Raw genomic sequence first — 9,709 nt, 5'->3', positions numbered from 1 at the left:
CCGGCTACTTGGGTTTTAGTTGATTTCGGATGGAGTCAAGTTGAAGATGAAGATTAGCCATCTCACCTCCTTATCAACAAACCGAGGAGAGAGAATGATGACACGCCTTTAGACGCATTGTCGGAAGCACCAGGTGGGTGGACGGCAGCAAAGCAGGAAGCCTCAGATGCTACCTGGTGGCCTTCTTAACCTTATTCAGGATCCGTGGAAGCTAGGGCTCTGCTCATACTCTCCAAAGAGTTTAGCTGTTAGTCAGAAGGACATAAGGCTCACCTCTGTTCTGCACATCCGCTCGTCTCCCGCCCCTGATGGGCACACGCTGAAAACACAATCACCATCCAGCTTCATGCGGTCTGTCTCACTGTAACAAAAATGCTCAAGGCTGGGAACTTCACAAGGGAGTGGGGTTTATTTAACGTGACATTCTGGTAGTTCACAGTTGTGATTCCTTCAACTTTGCACTGAGAAGGCTAGCAGGTGGGCTCAAAATGTCTGGTGGACAGGCAGAAGAGAGATTTGGAGAAAGTCCTGGCCTGATATAAGACAACTAGTGCAATCTAATCTCCCAAAGCTCGATCCATTTCCACAAAACATTAATCAATTTATTAGCAGAGTAGAGCCCTGACCTAGTTAGGGTTTACTGCTGTGAAGAGACACCATGACCAAGGCAACTCTTAGAAAGAACAACATTTAATTGGGCTGGTTTACAGGTTCAGAGGTTCAGTCCATTATCATCAAGGTGGGAACATGGCGGCATCCAGGCAGGATGAGCTGAGAGTTCTACATCTTCATCTGAAGGCCACTAGCAGAATACTGGGTTCCAGGCAGCCAGGATAAGGGTATTAAAGCCCACATCCACAGTGACACACCTACTCCAACAAGGCCACTCCCACTCAACTGGGCCACACCCACTCCAACAGGACCACACCTTCTAATAGTGCCACTCCATGAGCCAAGCATATTCACACCATCACAAGCCCCAATGACCTAATTCACTTCCACTAGATTCCCATTTCTCTAAGGTCCCCCACTGTGTTGCCATACTGGGGACCAAACTTCCAGCCAAGCCATAGCATCCTCCTGAGAAATCAGCTTTGGCACCAACTCTTCATCAAAGAACCTGTCCATCACTCCACTTCGATAGGGATAAGAGAATGGATACTGTTGCAGTCATTGGGCTTCCAAGATTCCAGTAATGCAAGCAACAGAAATGCAGACTTCCCTTTCCCACAATAGGACCGACCAGGTGACTCCCTGGCTGGCACGACAAAACACCAAAATGATGACATAATGTTTAAAGACAATCACTCCTGTATTTGTGTGCACACAGGTTTGCTTGTGCAGGTGTGAGAGGACACATGTGCAGGTGTGTGTATATGTATGTGAAAGCCAAATGTTAACCTAGGGTGTCATTCTTTAGGCTCCATTCTCTCTCTCTCTCTCTCTCTCTCTCTCTCTCTCTCTCTCTCTCTCTCTCTCTCTCTCTCTGTGTGTGTGTGTGTGTGTGTGTGTGTGTGTGTGTGTCTGTGTGTCTGTGGTGTGGTGTGTGAGCATGTGTGTCTGAGTGTGTGTGTGTATGTGTGCGCACGCATGCGCGTGCAAGAGACAGGAACAGAGACAGAGAGACAGAGACAGAGTCTCATTAGCCTGGCAGATAGGCAGGGTTAGCTGTGCATAGAGCCCCAGGATCCTCCTATCACCACCTCCTGAGTAAACAGGATTGAAAGCTTGAACCACCACGCCCAGCGCGTGTTTGTGAGGGTTTGGAGGCTCTGGAGGCTCGGGTCCCTATGCTATCAGGCACTTTACCAACCGAGCTGGAACCCCAGCCTACCAAACAACCCTTAAGATGTTTCCTAGCAAGGAGAGAAAATACAAACAAACAACAACAACAACAACGAACCTCAGGAACCAGCAAAACCCAGAGGTTGTCAGTGACACCCGCCTCAAAGGCAATTCCAGGTTTAGCCTCTCATAAAAAGCTCTAGACCATAACCACAAAGATTAAGGCCCCCCTGGAAGCTGGGAGTGAATGACTCCTAGCAAAATAAACTCCCCCACTCTCAGTGATTTAAAGTGGCAGAATTAATTTCCAGAGTTTGAGACTCCCGCACCACTGGGATGAAATCAAAGTGTCCAAGGAGCCTCTGGTGGCTCTGAGGAGAATCTACTCCCTGCCTCTTCCAAACGTTTTTATTCCTGGTCTTGTGGCCACGCCAGTCCTCCTTCAGCCTCCACATCTACCCCTCTCCTCCCTCCCTCTGTATCACCCTGCTGCTTTTCTTCTATGAAGTCTCCCTTTGTAACTCCAGACAATTCCTTATCCCAGTATTCTCAGTCACATTTGCAAAGAGCACCCACCCAACAGTCACAAGTACCACGTAAAGGACCTGATGGTCTTTGAGATCTTTACATACATACTACAAGGAAACCATTTTGGGTTGCTCTGGGGTTTGGCTTGGTTTCTGAGCAATGGAGCCAAACCCTATCTTTCCTGAGAACTAACCTCAACCGTGGTCCCTGTGGTTCCAAGTTCCGAATCACCCCTATCTAGGTAGTCATCCAAAACCTCAGGGTGACTCTTGTGGGTCACAGAGCCCCAAAGGTGCCTATCACTAACGAGAGCCAGCAGGACCAGTGGCCAGCTGCTAAAGCAGAGCAGCAAAGTACCGAAGGCGGGCGTAAATTCTCCAAGAACATCTGGTTCATTCCCACGGAAGAAGCTCTAGCAGAGTAAGGGGAGCCCAGGAGATGAGTCGCTCACAGACCCCTATTTCCCAGGGGACGTGGACGTGTGTCCCTTCCCAGGCAGTAGCTGGGACTGGTCCAGCAGCAGTGGGAATCGGTGATTTTTTTTATTGTGTCATGTGTGTGTGTGTACATGTGTGTGCGCACTTGGTATGTGGAGGCACAGGTGTGCCATGGTGTGAGTGTGAAAATCAGAGGTAATCTTGGGTGTCTGTCCTTGCCTGCCACCTTAGTTAAGATGGTGGGTTGGGGTTTTTTTTTTTTTAAGTTTTTTTAAAAGAAATTTATTATTATAATCATAATTGTAATAATTATTTATTATTGTCTTGCGTAATGCGTGTATTCGTGATTGTGGTGAGCCATGCTTCTGTAACTGGCAAAATGCCCCTGCCAGAGCACTAGGCTAAGGTTAGTCAGCTGCTGCAGACAACCTGAAGCAGCCCCTGGTCCCACACCTGGGACAAAAACATTCCCACAGCATCGCTTTGTTTTTAAAGAAACCGAAATTCTCACTACAGAGCACCAGGCTGACAACCCAGGGAAGACACTGTCTCTGTTCAAGTTCAAAGGCAGTTCAGGGCAGGAGGACCTCAGTGTTTGTTTGTTTGTTTGTTTGTTGTTGTTTTCTCCTCATACCACCTCCAGTGGGATTGGTGGCGGTCCACCACATTCCAGAGAGCAAACTACTCTACTCCAGATCTCCTGATGTTAATCTTACCTAAAAACTTTCACAGTATCAGAGACTAGCATTTCATAAACTGTATGTTTGTGGTAATATAGTTATCCTAAAGATGTATCTTAAGAATGTTATTTAACTAAATACTTTCTAGTAGAATGTTTCGAATGTTCTAGGCAAGAGTACACTGTCTGTGTGCAGAGCATCTTATGACTTTTCCTGAGCACGGAGGAGAAGAAGAGAAAGATGAAAACTAGACGCTTGTAATACAAGACAGCCAAAGGAGAGAGGAGCTCTGTCGTGAAGCTGACCTGAATCGGAGAGGAGGAGACAAAGAGTCCAGCAAGGGCAATGTGTGAGTGTCTAAATGGCCAGTAAGATACAAGTCTAGAAATCTCCAATTCCAATTTGTTAGCGGTGCAAACATGGAGAAACCCCGTGAGAGTGAACCTGCTGCACACAAAGAACAGACGTTCTTGGAGGGAAACAGCCTGACAGACGCCAGGAAGGGTGGAATCCCTTCCGAGTGCATCCAAACCCAGTCCACCTGGCCTTGTTTACACTGCCCTCTATTTTTTTTTTTTTTCAGGAGAATTGCTGAACAGATGTCAGGAAAAGGAAAACAATGAAGACTCAGACCAGCAAAGGCTTTGATTTCAAAAGACCTTTACTGAAGATCTTAAGGAGGAAGGAAACTGACCTCAGACGGGAGAGGTGCTATTTTTAGGACGCAGGAAAACTTTGGGAGTACATTGGTCAATCAAAACAAATATTGATTTATTATATCAAACAGTCAAGCAAGCCCTCTATAGTACAGAATTGGAGTGGGAACCTCTTGATCCCCACGAATCAGGAATATGAAAATGAAACTGTTTGCAAACCACAAAGAAAGTAGATTTTACGCTATCTTGACATTTAATCTTATCTATGGGGCAATACCTATGTTAAGTTAGTCGTTTCACAATGCACACATATTTAGAAATGAGCTTTGCAAATAAAGAGTAAAACCCAGGCATGGTGACTCATGCTTTACCCCACCCAGGAGACATTCAGACAGATTAGAGGAGCTAAGGCCAACCTGAGCTACAGAGTGAGCTTGAGGCCAGCCTGGGCTACATAATGACACCTGTCTAAAAAAAAAAAAAATTGTTTCTTTTTTTAAAACTTTGAACAATTGAAGTTTTTTAAAGTAACTAAAATGAAAGAAAAATGTTTTTCTTATCATATCATTTCATTTTTTTCTCTCATGTTTGAGATTACAAAATAATTACAATCGTTTCCTCCTTCCCTTTCATCTCTCTAGACCTTCTGTATTCCTTACCTTGTACCCTTGCACTCTTTCAAATCCATGGTCTCTCTTTTTTAAAAATGTTGTTATATGTACATATATATGCATATGTACATATATATATATATCCCTAAATATGTCCTCCTCAGTCTGTATGATTTGTATTTGTACATTTTCGGGGCTGACCACCTGGTCCTGGATAGCCGATTGCTGTGCTCTGTCCTGGGGAGGACTCCCACTGTCAGCATCCTTTAGTTGCTTGAAGTGCTTTGTCTGGGATTGAGGCCTCATGGGCTTTTAGAAGGGGAAAATTTGAAACCCAAGAATCTCTGCCTTCTTGTTACTTGGAGGAAAAGAGAAATTACACTGATCTCTCTGAAACACATGTAAATTAAAATCTCTAGAGCAATCTCATTACCAGAGAGGTGTTTTTCCATGGGAGGTGGTTTTGTCCCCCAGGGGACATGAGGCAATACCTGGAGACATATTTGACTATCTCAGCTGAATGCGTTATTACTGGAACCTAGTGAGTACAGCTGGCCAAGCTTCAAGGACCCAAAACTAGGCAAGCAGCCCACACACTCACAAGTTACCAGATTATACAAGGCAGTCCCGACACACACACACACACACACACACACACACACACACACACACATCACCAGGTCTGAGAGGGCCACGGTGGACGGGTTAAAATCCTGTCCAAGAGGGGAAAGAGAACTGAAAACAATTATTCAGCGCCAAGACCACTCCAACAAGAGAGGGAAAGACTTTTTTTTCTTAAAAAGGCAGGGCAAAGAAAACCACAGAGTAAATAATCCCCAAAGCAAAAAGACTGAGCCAACAAGCATCAGAATGATCAGACCACGTTTGCTTGTTTAATCAAATCAAAGAGTGACTTCTGGAGCTGAAAAGATAATTCATCCAGTGGCTCTCACAGCAGACCACGGCAGCGTACAGCTGCTCGTAACTCCAGCTCTCAGGGATCGGAGGCCCTCCTGACCTCCTTGACACCAGGTGAGGTTCACACTCAGGCATACATTCAGACAATGTGAGGAACCTGCGGGGCAGGGCATGGGGGAGTGCGGGGGCTCACAGCAAGAGATCCGTAAGAGTAAGTAGACTAAGGGGGTCACTGGGAACCAGGAAGATGGAGAGGATTCGGAGCGTTGCTGGCTCACCATGTGGCAACGCCTTTGCTTGAGTTTTGTTGACTTTGCTCACACTACCTGACTCTCCTCCAGGAAGGCTCAAAGAGGCTCTCTAAGGTCTGGGGGATTGAGATAACAGTTGTCTTCCCCATAGATGTGCTTGAAACCTTGTCTCCTTTCTCTTTTCTTTTAAGGGAGTCTCGCCATGTAGCACAGGTTGGCTCGAAGTCATGCTCTTCCTGCCTCAGACTCCCAAGAGCTAGAATGAAAGGGCATCACCTCAGCCTGACTGGACAGTATCAAAAATGATACTGGTGAAAAGCACTATATATATTAAGAGCCTGTTGTTTGCCAGGACTTGAGGTAAATACACTCCGTATATTATGTCATTTATCCTTCTACAGGAGTCTCTCACATAGAATAACAACCCGCCAATCGAGCCCATTAAGCCACACAGAGATTGGGACAGATGGTGTGGATGATGTGGTGCTGGCTGTGCTCAACCTCTGGCTGTGCTGAGAGGATGTGGGCAGCCAGGTGTCAAAGCTGCTAACTTCACAGCCAGGGAGTGAAGGAAGGAAGGACCCATTGGGCAAAAGAATTTCTGAGCAGTCACAATGGCAGGGTCAACCTCAGCAGGGTGTCTTCTGAATGTGTTCTATTTACAGAAGGCCTGAGAGCCATTCTCTCTCTCTCCTCCCCACCCTCCACCTCCTTTGCTGACTCTAGCTGGCAACCCCAGTTTGTTGACAAACTCACTGTTCTTCCTCACAGGACCCCCTGCTATGGTCTTGCAGACATGGGGTTCGGGTGTGTGGAAATGCCCTGCCTTACCATGACCATTTGGGTCTCTGGGGTGGACATCTAGCAGCCCTGTTCTGTTTTGGTTTGGTTCTCTTATTGGTGGTGGTGATGGTGCATGGTATGTTGTATATATGTGTTGTGCTGTGTTGGGATGTGTGATGCATGCAGTAGAATGTGTATGTGCAGGGGTGTATGCTGGAGTGTGCATGTGGGAGATGTGTGTGTGTGTGTGTGTGTGTGTGTGTGTGTGTGTGTGTGTGAAACATGCCTGCACTAGAGCATGTGGGTGTGTGTCCCTGTGTATACCTGTGTGAAGGCCACTACTAGAGGCTGGAGGTCACTCTACCTTACTGATTTGAGATTGGGTCCCTCATCTAAACAGCAGCTTATCCTTTTGGCTAGATTGGCTGCCAGTGAGTTCCTGGGACCTGCCTGTCTCTCCCTCCCAACACTGGAGTCTCAAACATGCACAGTCATGGCTGGCTTCTTAGGTGGGCGCTGGGGATCCTAACTCAGCTCCCGATGCCTGCAGCACCCTTACCCACCGAGTCATCTCCCCACCTCTTGGAGATCTCTATTATATTGCTGTGGGTGCTTTGTCGTGTGAAACAACACGTTGCTCATGTTGCTGAGGCTGTCTGTCCTTGAGTACCTGATGTTCCAGGTTCTGCCTCCCCAAGCCTGAGTCACCATAGCCAGCTTCCATTCAACACCAGTAATTTCTAAAGTTCCCTAAGTGATGCCAATAGGAGACCAAGGTGGAGAACCACGACTGTACCGAACAGATCTGGTGGGTCATGGGGACTTTTGGTATGCCCTGTGTTCTGTGACCTTGGAAGGAGCTACAGAAGTTCGGGTTGATCTGACCACAGCCATCACCAGCCAGTTCTAGCATGACTACATCAGAGTAACCCTAGTCAGTGCCCCTGCCCCCCGCACTGTTCCCCAACAAACCACAAATAAAACCATGGGAGCATGGGCAGAGTTTTACAGACAGTGGCACTGGTACTGTCAATCCCAGGAATGTGCCTGTCACCTTTGATACTGGCTCAAGTTAAATCAGGCATAATCTCAGTTGGATGAAGTCAGTTTTAGCCACTTTTACATAATGCTCCCCCATGTCAACTCAAAATTGAGAATCTGCTGGTCCTGCTGTCACCCAGGACCATACTCTTGTCAGCAAATCCCTCAATAAATTGCACCACAAACAACCTTAGCTAGCCAGCTTTTTCTTTCATTCCACGGCTCCTCTGGCAGGACCTAATAGGGTTGGGTTTTCTGGGAAACGGTTACTTCTGTTTTTAATTCTCAGCTAGCTGGATTCACTCAGATTTGTTCAGGAAATCAGAAGCTAAACTCTGTTTCTTTTCAGAGGCCTCTGATCACCTCTGGGCAGTGTCTTTCTGACACACCAGTTTTCCTGGGAAGCAGCTCTCCGTGTTGCTATTCCTCCCTGTGTGGTAGCACCTGCAGGACTCACTCTATACAGTTAGTACTCAGAATAGTGACTGAGTTAATGTATCTTTTTAAAATTGCAACTGAAGTCTTCTTGGCACAAGTGAAGATGCCGACTAGAGTCACTGATACATGCAGATAAAATTTAAAAACTATATAGTTAACCAAAACACACAGGCAAGAGAGAAACAAAACTAGTGAAAACTATTCCAGACAAAACCAATGTAGCTATGCAGGTTATCTTGATGTGAAGGCATCAGCTTTGGGGTAGCTGCACAGTACATGTGCTGAAATCCAGTTCTGGTGTAGTGAGAGGTAGTTATCTTTGACGAAGTCACAAGAATGGAGTCCTATGGTTGGGACCAGTCTCTCTGTAACAGGGGATATTATCTCTTCTAACCATCCAAGGACAAACAGAAGGCACCAACTGTGAGAACAGGTCCTCTCATCTGACATCCAATCTGCTTGCATCTCAATCTCGGACACCCCCATCATTGCAGAACTGAGATCAATACTTCTTCTTCTTCTTCTTCTTCTTCTTCTTCTTCTTCTTCTTCTTCTTCTTCTTCTTCTTCTTCTTCTTCTTCTTCTTCTTCTTCTTCTTCTTCTTCTCCTTCTTCCCCCTCCTCCTCCTTCTCCCCCTCTTCATCCCTCCTCCTCCTCTTCCTCCTCCTCCCTCTCCTCCTCCTCCCCCTCCTCCTCTCTTTTTCCTCTTTCTCCTTCTTCTTGAGACAGGTTTCTCTGTGTAGCCCTGGCTGTCCTGGAACTTGCTCTGTAGATCAGACTGACCTCAAACTCTGCACCACCACCTAAAGCCAAGTTAAAGCTGGTTTTCAGTTCCAGCTGTGTGTAGCAAGTCACCCAGAGGCTCACATCATCTGTGTAAAATACAACATGTAAAAATAGCTTAATACTTCTTAGTTGCTAAAATGTAGTCTTTGTTTTAGTTAGCAGAATAGTTTTTAAATGACACCCTTAGTGGCAACCTTTGCCCTTAAGCCATCTTGGAGCTCAATGGACAAATAATAAAATACCTCACTAAGTAAACTTTAAACCCTTAGCATGTCGACATCTAGATAACTCCTGTGTCATTCGAGACTCAGTGTTTGATCAGATGTTTGCAGTCTCTGACCATCCTCAGTGGCAGATGTAGGAAGGAAGGGGAGTGTAGCTCAATTGGCAGAGTGCTCTCTCCATTGTGCCTTAGCAGCCCATTCACTGGACATGGTTGTTGTCCATGCCTGTCACCCCAGCCCTTGGAGGTGAGGAAGGAGGATCAGAGGTTCAGGGCTATCCACAACTGCACAGGTCTAAGCTTCTTGAGACCAAACTTAAGCAGTTACTTATAAACTTAAGGAGTTAAGCTTCTTCCAAACTTAAGGGGTTACTGTGTAACTGAGTGTAATTTCTTGCAAAGACGCTGTGCAGAGGTTGAGGCGTCACCAAGAGCTAGTGTTTGAGACTCAAAGGCCCAGTGAAGACATTTGTTGCCACTCCATCCCCTCAAAGGCGAGGAAGAAGGAAAGCTACGAACTCTCACAGAATATCTTGTTTTTAAAAATCAACGCCTACTCCCCTTTCTTCTTC

Source organism: Rattus rattus, chromosome 4 (genome assembly GCF_011064425.1).
Source record: "Rattus rattus isolate New Zealand chromosome 4, Rrattus_CSIRO_v1, whole genome shotgun sequence".
NCBI classification, from domain to species: Eukaryota; Metazoa; Chordata; class Mammalia; order Rodentia; family Muridae; genus Rattus; species Rattus rattus.
Note: the sequence above shows the minus strand (reverse complement) of the source record.